Raw genomic sequence first — 11,190 nt, forward strand, 5'->3', positions numbered from 1 at the left:
TATAGAACAATAAGTCTTGGCCTGTACCTCTCCTTTCAATTTTGGAAAGGCAGAAAGTTGCTTTTATTTAACTTGGCAATTGGACGTCAGTTGAAACCGAGAATGGGGTGAAACTTGAGACTTGCGTGATGGAATCAGGGTGAGTTGGTGTGGCAGGGGCTGACACAGGGTCCAAGAGTGCCAGGCTCCAGCCCTCTCTCCCTCCTTTATTGGCTGTGCGACCTCAAGTCTTAATCTCCTATAAAATGGGACAACCCCTCCCCTCCCCCGCCACAGCCCGCTGGACTCCGAGGAGAAGGCCCAAAGTAGTGACAGCCCCTCCCAAGGAGAGTAAGCCGATCCTATTATTGTCACCATTGTGTGGTTGCAGTTCTTAACTCTCCAGACACCCCAGGGAATGGAGGGTTTTAGGATTTTTGGAGAGTCGAGCCCTGTTCATTTCAGGCAGCAAGACTTGCTTTACTCGTGGGAAAATCCACCTCAGACCCTTACTCACAACCAGTGATCACTTAGTTGACATACAGTCCTAACAAAGATGTAACACCCTTATGTGCAACAGCCCCTAAAGGTTAGACACCGAGACATTAGGACTGGGGAGAAGAAACACTAGAGGTGGGAAGTGCTGAGAGAGAGGGAGACGTCAGAAAAGCTGCACAAGTAGACGAGAGAGCTCTGATGTTGGTAGGGTCTGGGGGCATTTGGAACTGGGTTAATAGTCCAGCCTCATGGGTCCGTCAACATTGGTCATGACAGTGACCCAGAGGCAGGCAGCCTATGAGTAAAAGGGACTTTATGATCTGCCCGTGGAGCCCTTGAGACACTTTTCACTCCCTCCCTGCTTCTTTTCACAGCACTGACGTTCAGCTAGAAGGACACAGATGTATGTGGGAGCTCCACAGACCTGGGTTCACAGCCAGCTCTGCCAGTTATTGGGTTGGCAAAAAAAAAAAAAAAAATCGTTCAGGTTTTCTATAAGATGTTATAGGAAAACTCAAAGAAATTTTTGGGCAAACCAATACTTTCCTCTGTGATCTTGGCTAAGTCATAGCACTTCCAAGCCCTAGTTTCCTCATCTGTAAAAATGGGTATGATAATAATCATGCTTACTTCTTCTCAGGCTTTCTGTGAGGACTAATACCATGTCTGGTAGAGAATAAACACTCAGAAATGGATGACTGATTATTTGACAATTAAGAAAATGAAGTAGTGATGTGTCTACAACATGGGTGAACTTCCAAACCATCACACTCAGGGAAAAGAAGTCAATCACAGATGTCTACATAGAGTATGATTCCATTTATAGGAGATGGACAGGACAGACAAGTCCATAGAAAGGGAAAGTGGGAGCGTAGTTGTCAGGGACTGAAGGGAGGAGTGGGGAATGGAAGAGTGGATAATAATGGGTACAGGGTTTCTTTGGGGGGGGAGTGAAGGAAATGTTCTAGAATTAGATTGTGGTGATTGTTGCACAAATATGTGACTATACTAGAAACCATTGAATTGAACATTATAAATGGAAGAATTTTCTGGGGAGTAAATTATGTCCCAACAACATGGCTTTTTAATATGGCAGTAGAGTGACTTCCCTGGTGGTCTAGTGGCTAAGACTCCACATTCCCAATGCGGGGGGGCCCCGGGTTTGATCCCTGGTTGGGGAACTAGATCTCACATGCTGCAATTATGATCCAGTGCAGCCAAATAAATAAATAAAATGGCAGTGGATTTAAAAAAAACATAAAGTAAGAATAAAACTCTGGAAGCCTTTGCAAATATTGTCCCATTTTCGAATTAAACCTAACAGAAATACTTGCACTTGTGCCCAAAGGGCCTGTACAGGGAGGGTCTTCATAGCATTATTCGTTATGGTGAAACTGGCCACAACCCGTGCCCAGCAAAAGGGGATGGATAAACAAGCCATGCTTAGGAAGGTCCGTCTAGTCAAGGCTATGGTTTTTCCAGTGGTCATGTATGGATGTGAGAGTTGGACTGTGAAGAAAGCTGAGCACCAAAGAATTGATGCTTTTGAACTATGGTGTTGGAGAAGACTCTTGAGAGTCCCTTGGACTGCAAGGAGATCCAACCAGTCCATTCTAAAGGAGATCAGCCCTGGGATTTCTTTGGAAGGAATGATGCTAAAGGTGAAACTCCAGTACTTTGGCCACCTCGTGTGAAGAGTTGACTCACTGGAAAAGACCCTGATGCTGGGAGGGATTGGGGGCAGGAGGAGAAGGGGACGACAGAGGATGAGATGGCTGGATGGCATCACTGACTCGATGGACGTGAGTCTCAGTGAACTCTGGGAGGTGGTGATGGACAGGGAGGCCTGGCATGCTGCAATTCATGGGGTCTCAAAGAGTCGGACATGACTGAGTGACTGAACTGAACTGAGGAATATTACACAACAATTAAAAACCAGAAGAGGTAGTCCTCTGTGTATGGACATGAAAGTAATTCCAAGTCACATCGTTGAGCAAAGAAAGCAAATTGCAGGACATTAACTAGGATGTGATTCCACAAGACTATTCATTTCCTATGAAAATAATAAGTAAACATATGTAAAATATGTAAACAGAAGTACACAGAAGAAGGTTTGGAAAATTTCTCTCCAAATTGCTGACGGTGATGGGAGAAGTATTAGGACCATAATTAGGGGGCGGTAGTGGTGATTAAAGGCTTCCCAGGTGGCTCAGTGGCAAAGAATCTGCCTGCAGTGCAGGAGATGAGGGTTTGATCCCTGAGTCAGGAAGATCTCCTGGATAAGGAAATGGCAATCCGCTCTGGTATTCTCGCCTGGAAAATCCCATGTGCAGAAAGAAGAGCCTGGTGAATCTAATTGATTCGCAAAAGAATCAAATACGACTTAGTGACTAAACAGCAAGTGGTGATTAAAGGTGATTTCAGTATCCCCTGGAAGGTGATAAAATTTTTAAGTGGAGAAGTATTTTTATGTATCACTTTGGTAATTAAAGCTTAACTTTTCAAGAGGAAAAGAATAACCTGTTTACATTTAGAATTGAGTTTTTATAAAAATGGAAATACTCCAAAAGAAATTCTAATAGGTAGAAAGAAATACAGACTGAGGGGGAAAAAAGAAAAGAAATTTGCCAAAAAAATAATCCACAATCAGTCCATTAAAAAAAAACAACAACAACTTTTGTCAATATTGGCACAATCTTACAAAACCAAACCCATGACCACAGCACATGAGTAAAGACGAAATACGCAAACGTTCCCACATCTGAAATTTGGAATTTTGAAAAGGGTACACTGAGTTTCTGTTTACTTCCCAATCCTGTTTATGTCTTTAAATGTTTCTGGAGCACATAATCCCAGTGAAATCTAAGAAAGTGCTTGAAAAATCCTTTCCTGTGTTAAAAGGAGGGTCAGAGAGGTAAAGTGACTTGCCCAAGGCCACCTAGCTCAGAAGGGGCAGAGCAAGTGCTCCAGAGTGCATACTTGGAATCCATATGGCTGGAACTTCATGCCAGGGGAGTTCAGCCTTGGTGTGGGAGCCTGGCTAAGCCACCATGGCCATTTGCGGCTGCAGAGGCCTGGGAGATGAACCACTGCATTCTGTAGCATTACCCTGCTTCTCCCCTATTTAGACTGAGTCATTGGTTGTGTCTGCCTGACACACCCGATTTGGTCAAACACACTTTCTTTCATGGAAATAAATGACTCTCTAGGGCAGAGGCTGAGCTTGTCCGGCTTTATTGAACACTTGTGTGGCTTTAACAAACCACTTGTTTCTCCCGCCTGCTTGATGAGCCACTCAAGTGGTTGTCTGAACCCAGTGCTTGTAGGTCTGAAGCAGCCCTCAGCTTGACCCAGTCAGTCTGAAACCCAACTTTCATATCTGAGGGTAGTCTGCCAGCACCACGTCCCATCGTCACAGAAGATGGAAGCTTTGGCCACGTTCCTACAAAGACAGAGCTCAGTGTCTAGGATAATAAACCCCTAGGCTATAGGCCTCTGCAGTTGGAGCCCTCTTGGTAGATACAGCTTGTTTGCTTCTGGGAAAACTGCCCTTTTCTGTGGGCTTGATGGGGCTGTCAATCAAATGGCCCGGCCCAACTCTAGTTAAGTGCAGGCCTGGGACCCAAACTCAGCCAATCAGAAGCTCTTCTGGGACTTGGCATCTTCCAACTCTGATACAAGTTCTAAATGATGGTAAAATTCGCTGGTTCGTTCCTAAAACTACTTCATGTTTTGTATTTTCTGAAGCTTGGCTTTTTAGCTTTTGTTTGACTTTTAAAAGTCAGATTTATTGAGTTGCAATTTATACGCGCATTCCATTTCGCCTTTTTGCGTACACAGTTCAATGAGCTGACAATCATGTACTGTCCTGTTACTACATCACAATTGTGACTTAGAGCGTCTCCAACAGCCTCCAAATTTCCCTCCTGCCCTTTTCCTGGCAATTCTCTCCCCACTTCCTCTGTGCCTGGCAGCCGCTAACTGATTACTGTTCCTATTTTTTGTCTTTTCTGGATGTCATGTAAGTGAAATCAGACAATAGATACCCTTTTGAGTCTGGTTTCTCTCATTTAACACAGTGCATTTGAGATTCATCCAATTGTTGCAAGTGCCCGCAGTTCCTCCCTTTGTGTTGCTGAGTAGTAAGTATTCCATTGAATGAACACATCACAGTTTATTTCTGCGTTAACCAGTTGAAGGACATTTGAGTTGCTCTGGGTGATTATGGATAGAGCTGCTATAAATACAGAGCTACAGTTCTTTGTGTGGACATATATTTTCACTTCTTTTGTGTAAATACCTGTAAGCCATCCCCATGTCCTTCCAATTGATTTTTTTTTTTTTGTAAACTGTTAAGCTCCCCTGAGTCTGTGTCTATTCATATAACCAAAGACTGAAACGGACATTTATCTTATTAAATTCTCCAAACGACTCTAAGGGATTTAGGGATTATTGTCCTCATTTTACTGGGGAAATCGAGGCTCAGAGAGCCTAAATAACCTGCGTTGAACCACAGAGCAAGGATTTGAATCCAAATCAAAGTCCTAAAGGGAGTCATAGCTGCCTTTCTAAATCCCTGGTCACCTTGGTGGGAGAACAGCTTCATAATGAGGGTTCTAACTCATATTGATTGGCTGACAGTCGGTAGAATAAATGCTTCACCCCTTTACTCCGACCTCAGTTTGTCCACTGGAGAAATGACAAGATTGGACCAACAATGAATTTCTGATGCTCCAGATTCACTGGTTTCAACACGCTATGACTATTAATAAGATAGAGCTGTCTGATAAACCATTCCTGGGAAATGGAGCTGGTGGGGGAGGGGAGCCCAGCACACCCCACACACACACATCACCCCCCACAGATGGCTTCCTGAGCTTGCACCCTGCCTGGCTGACCCCCAGCAGAGCAATTTGCACTCTCTGCTTTCCTGGCCTGAGAAAAAAAATACCCCTGTCACATTGGATTAACATCACCCCTCTCGCTGAGAATCTTCTCCTGGGTGCAGCCCCCTCTCTTTGTCAATATTTTCAGAATGTTCAGGTTTCTAAACAAGACCTGACAGGTTGACGGTTTTTTTTTTTTTTTTTTTAAGAATAAAATGAATCACCTTGAACACGGTCTGGAGGCTCAAATTAGATTAACCCTGTCCTTTCCCAAGTGGCAGTTGGGCTTTTGGCCTTGCTGGGGGATGGAGAGGTAAGAAGAGGGAAGAGGCTGATGCCTCAACCCGCCTTCTTCTCAGATCCTCATCCTCCCTGGGTGGTACCCAGGCCTCTCCGGAAACCCAGAGGCAGAGAGATGGAGGCCTTCCAGGTACAACAGCCACATGCTGTTAGCTGGGAGCATGCCTGGTGAGCTAAAGGGGTGGCAGGGAGGCCAGCGTAGTGGGAGCGGAGTGAGCAGGAAGGGAACGAAAGTGGTGGATGGAAAGCACAGGCCCGCACACAGGTCATGCATGTAACTTCATGTTACATGTAACTTCACCTCAATTTTCTCACCCAAATAATGAGAGAGTGAGAGTTCCAGTCTCCCAGACTTGAGAATAAATGCGCTATTGCATGGGACAGCATAGGGCACAGTGGAAGCCACACAAGCCTTGGCTGTTTTAATGACTCGTTATTTTTAGGGGCTTCAAGTGCCATCTGTTCCCATAGGTCAGCTCTGGGGTGTGGGTGAGAGGGGGATGCTAGCATCTTGTGCATCCACTGTGTGCTGGCCCTGTAGGGAGGAGCCTTCTGCATGTACTTGCTCTTCATTGGTTTGTTTGCAGCCCCATCTGGCCCTACAAAGACCCTAAGTTGTCCTTCTCTTCCATAATTCTCTGTCTGCATGATGAATGGCTCCATCCCCCAATTGCCAGATGAGAAGAGTGAGGTTGTGAGAGGGCAACAAGGTTCACTGAGCACCCACGGTCACTGGGTGGACATTCCAGAGCTGGGGTGGACCCTGGGGCTGGTGGGTAGCTTCACACTTGGTCTGCCCCTTCCCTGTGGATCCCAGCTCCATCTTCTGACGCATCCCTCCAGCTGAACACAGTGGACCACCTCCACGTGGCGCCCCTTCTCAGCTGCCATCCAGCAGGCCTAGAAAAGGTGCATCGTTCTAGACCAGCAGCTCAGACCCACTGGGACTGCATTGCTGGAGTTTGGGCAGAGAATCTGTTGTGGTGCCCTGAGGAGGCAGAGGTCAGCAGGACTTTGACCTTCATCAGCCCTCCCTCCCAGGTTCACAGGGAGCAGCAAACACCAGCTCAGCCACCTCCCATTAAAGCCACCTTTTATTAAAGCCTTTCAGAGCCACACAGCTCCCCTCCGCCTTTTACTGGGGAGGGCGAAACTGATGCATTTGCCCAGGACCAGGTCTGCCCAGCTCTAAAACCCATGCTTTTTGCAAAATACCTTTCCCCTGTCAAAGGGCCAGTTCTCATGTGGGGAGCTCAAAGAAGAGGCTGGTGTCAGAGTCCGGGTGGGAGAGGATGGAAGCCCAGGCTAGGGAGGAGGTGGTGGGGCCCTGTTTGCACCTCCGTGCCTTTGTCTTCTATTCTTTGTGCTTGTCCTTCCCATCTTACTTCCAGGGCCGCATGTGCTGATGATGGCTGCTACTGATACGTCAGCATATGTGTGGCCATCATTCGCTCAGTGCTCACTCTGTTTGTGGACCTGTGCTTTCCATCCCCCACCCTGTTCCCTTCCTGCTCACTCGGCTCTCACCATGCTGGCCTCCCCACCACCCCTTTAGCTCACCAGGCATGCTCCCAGCTAAGAGTTTTTGCACTGGCTATTCCCTCTGCCTGACATGCTCTTCCCTGGTGTGGAGACCTGGGCACAATGTGGGTGCCTGAGAAGGCTTTGCTACATCTGAATGGTGGGCTTGTAGGAAACTCAATGAAGGAAGGGGTAAAGATTTGGCTCCTACACATTGGTTGCTGCAAAAACTTGGAGATTACTTAACTCTCTTCTGTCTCAATTTCCTCCTTAGTTCTTAAGAGATGGACAGCGTCACTGGGGACGCTGATTCTTCACAGCTTGTGGGGAGAGAGAGGTCATGTCCTGAGAAACAAACCAGTTTAGCCTTGTCATTATATAATTAGGGATCCTGAGGTCAAGAGAGGGTTCATGTTGTTTTGAGACCCATAAAGCATTCAAGATAAAGCTGTGGTGTTTTTTTTTTTTAAAGAGATTACCTATTGGATAATTTATTTATTGAATATTTATTGAGTACCTACTATGTGGTGAATCATGAATAAGACACAGTTCCTGCCATTAAAGAATTCTCAAGTGAGTGGGAGAAATAGGCTACAAGACACTCACTATGTAAATATTACTTTCCATATACTGTGTTCAGGATTGCGGTGGAGGAAAGCTTGGGGCCTGAGGGAACCCAGCTGGGAGAGAGACTCTCCCCATGTGGTAGGTCAGGGCAGGCTTCATGAAAGAGGTAACACAATCTGGGTTTTGCAGTATGAGTAGAAGGTTGTCGGCAGATACCATGAAGAAGAGCATTTGCTGCAAAAGGAACCTATCGGTGCATATAGGGGCAAAGTCATAGGGGTGAGAAAGACTGTGGAGAATTCATGGGAATGGAATGTCAAATAGTGTGAGTGGAGTTTAGGGATGTTTGGAGGGAATGTTAAGGCTGGAAAGCATGGTGGGCCCCAGACCACAGCCAGCCTTCAATTCCAAGCTCAGCTTAGCCCATAGGGAGTCATGGGAAATCTTTTAAACAGTGGAGTGGTGTGATTAGGGCTGAGTTGGGGAAAGATAATGATCTAATCATTAACCATGGAATTTTAGAGCTTAAACTAAGTGATTGTCATGATCTCTGGACCTTATTTTAAAGATTAACAAATTGAGGTCAAAATGTGTTGCCCACAGTTGGCCAGGAGAAGCATTTTCTCACACCTTGTCTCTGTAGGTGAGCTGATTCTGAGACTGGGACATTGGGTGTGCTTGCATGGCCTGTGAGGTAAGCTGTTCACAATAGGATGAGGTCCCATCCTTCTGTGACATCTCTCTCGCCATTTCTCTTCTTTGGTCCTGCCCTTCATAGTCTCCAAAGACAATGGTGCATATGGGAGCCCCCTTCTTACAAGTTCCTTCTCAGATGTGTGACCCTAACCATGTCCCTTCCCCTTGGGAGCTTCAGTTTTTCCATCTGGTTAATGGGTATGATAAATGAAGAGATGGTGCTCGCTTCAGCAGCACATATATTAAAATTAAAATGATATAGAGGAGATTATCATGGCTCCTGAGCAAGGATGCAGCACAAATTTGTGAAGCGTTCCATATTTTTAGATGTAGAAAACAAATTTATGGTTACCAATGGAGAATGGTGGGGGGGGGGGGCCGGTAATAAACTGGGAGACTGGGATTGGCATACATACATGATTATATATAAAATAGATAACTAATAGGAACCTACTGTATGGCACAGGGAACCTACTCAGTACTCTCTAATGACCTATATGGGAAAAGAATCTTAAAAAGAGAGGATTTATGTATTTCTATAGCTGATTGGAGAAGGCAATGGCACCCCACTCCAGTACTCTTGCCTAGAAAATCCCATGAACGGAGGAGCCTTTGCTATACAGCAGAAACTAACATAACATTGTAAATCAACTATACTCCAACAAAAATTAATCTAAAAAAATAAATGAAGTGATGGCTGGTGCTGACTATCAAACATTCTGGGACCTCCTCCAGCCCTCACTTCCTAAGGAGGAAGGAGGCCAGTCATGACCAGGTTTCCTGACCATGGCAAAAAGTGTGAGGCAGAAGGTTGCTGTTAGTTGGAAAAACTAGGGAAAGTTTGGAAAAACAACTTTTTAAAATAATTTACGTGATTAGTCCAAATGTGACTCTGGGATACACAGAGCTAACTGGATTCTCACTTTTCTCATTCAGGTCCCTATACTTCTTCTTTTTTTTTTTTTTAATGAAAAAATTATTTATTTATGTGTTTTTGGCTGCACTGGGTCTTTGTTGCTGCGCAAGGGCTTTCTCCAGTTGTGGCGAGCAGGGGCTACTCTTCAGTTGTGGTGTGAGAGCTTCTCATTGTGGTGTTCTCTCCTGTTGCAGAGCACAGGCTCTAGAACATAGGCTTAGTAGTTGTGGGGCATGGGCTTAATTGCTTCACGGCATGTGGGATCTTCCTGGACCAGGGATCAAATCGGTGTCCCCTGCATTGCAATTGTTAAGAAGGATTCCTAACCACCGGACCACCAGGGAAGCCCTAATTTTGTCTTTATTGTGATGTAAGTTACATAACATAAAACATACTATTCTAACCATACTTAACCATACAGTTCAGAGGCACTAGTACATTCACTTTCTTGTGCTCCTCTTAATGTGAACTAAGACCTCAACAGCTGTGTAAGTGAAAGTGGTGAAAACCATCCACTGACGAACTTCCATAATATCGAGGGACAGCCCTGGAGAAGTACAGAGACCCCTCTTCTAGTTCCCGAGACCTTACCTGGCTAAGCCCAGCTGGTAGCAGGGATGTCAGGTCTGCTTGCTGACTTGGCAAGCCAAAGCATTAATGGCTCCAGGACCTGCCGGGTGCATGGGAGGGGCAGGACTGAGTCATTGATTGAGTTCCTTAAAGACCCTTGAACATGACCTCACTCTGACGCAGCCTCTGCAAAACTCAGGACTGGCTCTTGGGGAGATGGGCACATGGCTTTGGAACTCTGCCAGTTTTAGCTGGAAGAAGCATACTATGTTAGAGTCAGGATTATCCTAAAAGCTCAATTCTACCTTCCAGCTGCTTGAGAAAGATCCAGAAACCACTCAGGCAGAAAATAGAGGTACAGTCACTTGGTCACCACATGTAGATTTGGGTCCACCTCTGTGTCAGACCCTGTGGGAGACAGAGAAATGAGGCAGGCATATTTCTTTTCTGTGGCTTTAGCAGAACATCTGTGATTTTTTTCCCCTTAATTGATATTAATGCATGTTTACTCTCCAAAATTTATAAAATACAGAAAAGCCAAAAGAGGAAAGTAAAAGTCATTTCAAATATTATCTCTGGAGAGAATTATTAACATTTTGCTGTATTTCTTTCAGGCTGATTATACCATATTTAAGTATATGTGTATATATGTGTGTGCTCAGTCACTCAGTCGTGTCTGACTCTTTGTGACTGCATGAACTGTAGCCCACCAGGCTCTTCTGTCCATGGAATTTCTCAGGCAAGAATACTGCAATGGGTTGCCTTTCCCTCCTCATAGGGGATCTTCCTGAACCAGATATAGAAACTGAGTCTCCTGTATTTTAGGCAGATTCTTTACCTACATGTATATAAATGTATATAAGTGTGCATTTAACTTCTTATTTTGGATTTAACTTCTAAAAATGGAATTACTTTTCATGGTCCAACAAATGTTTATTGAGTACCTACTTTGTGCCAACATGTGCCAGCCAGTGGGATACACAGGAGGACAAAACATATGTGGTTCCTAAAGTCGTGACAGGTGCTGATAAGTACTACTCTGACACCTGCCTTTTTTCACTGTATGTCTGACATGTTTCAGGTCACAAGAGGTATTTCTACAACAGAATTTCATAAAATAGATGAAGCCCACTATATCAAACCCCTATTGTTGCACATTTAGTTTTTTCTCCATGTTTTCACTATTGCAAACAGTGGTCATCACTGCAGACATTTATTATAATTCATTTAGACATTCATTTCAACTTCTTTTGATGT

At 45.0% G+C, this 11,190-nt stretch overlaps 1 non-coding gene across 1 annotated transcript; it reads left to right on the top strand.

The window, feature by feature from the left end:
* Nucleotides 1-8,665: 8,665 nt before the first annotated feature.
* LOC133259969 (U6 spliceosomal RNA) lies at nt 8,666-8,772 on the top strand. The gene has a single exon (XR_009740633.1). It is a non-coding gene; the product is annotated as a U6 spliceosomal RNA (small nuclear RNA).
* The last annotated feature ends 2,418 nt before the right edge of the window (nt 8,773-11,190 follow it).

Source organism: Bos javanicus, chromosome 13, assembly GCF_032452875.1.
Source record: "Bos javanicus breed banteng chromosome 13, ARS-OSU_banteng_1.0, whole genome shotgun sequence".
Taxonomy (NCBI): Eukaryota; Metazoa; Chordata; class Mammalia; order Artiodactyla; family Bovidae; genus Bos; species Bos javanicus.